The sequence below is a fragment of the Penaeus monodon genome, chromosome 29 (genome assembly GCF_015228065.2).
Source record: "Penaeus monodon isolate SGIC_2016 chromosome 29, NSTDA_Pmon_1, whole genome shotgun sequence".
NCBI classification, from domain to species: domain Eukaryota; kingdom Metazoa; phylum Arthropoda; class Malacostraca; order Decapoda; family Penaeidae; genus Penaeus; species Penaeus monodon.
The window spans coordinates 1,279,525-1,279,747 of record NC_051414.1 but is presented as its reverse complement, the minus strand read 5'-3'; the positions used below and the strand labels follow the sequence as shown (position 1 = coordinate 1,279,747).

At 38.1% G+C, this 223-nt stretch overlaps 1 pseudogene; it reads left to right on the top strand.

Annotated features, from left to right (window-relative positions):
* Positions 1–223, top strand: part of LOC119591611 — a 25,189-nt pseudogene that overhangs the window by 5,060 nt on the left and 19,906 nt on the right.

Sequence of the window (223 nt, the reverse complement as noted above, 5' to 3'; positions counted from 1 at the left end):
TATTCATTTGTACAAGAATTTGAAGTGAAAGAATCATAAAACTGTTTTGCACATGCCAGACACTAGAATTATGAATGGCATAGATACAGTTGCTCAAAAGCAAATAGAAAGCGTAGATCAGCAGATGGATGTGTATCAGCAACAGGTCAGCTGTTGGTCAGCAACCTCTTGCCACTTTGAGTTTGTCGTTTGCTATTTATACTAGAGGGGCTGTAAAGAAAAG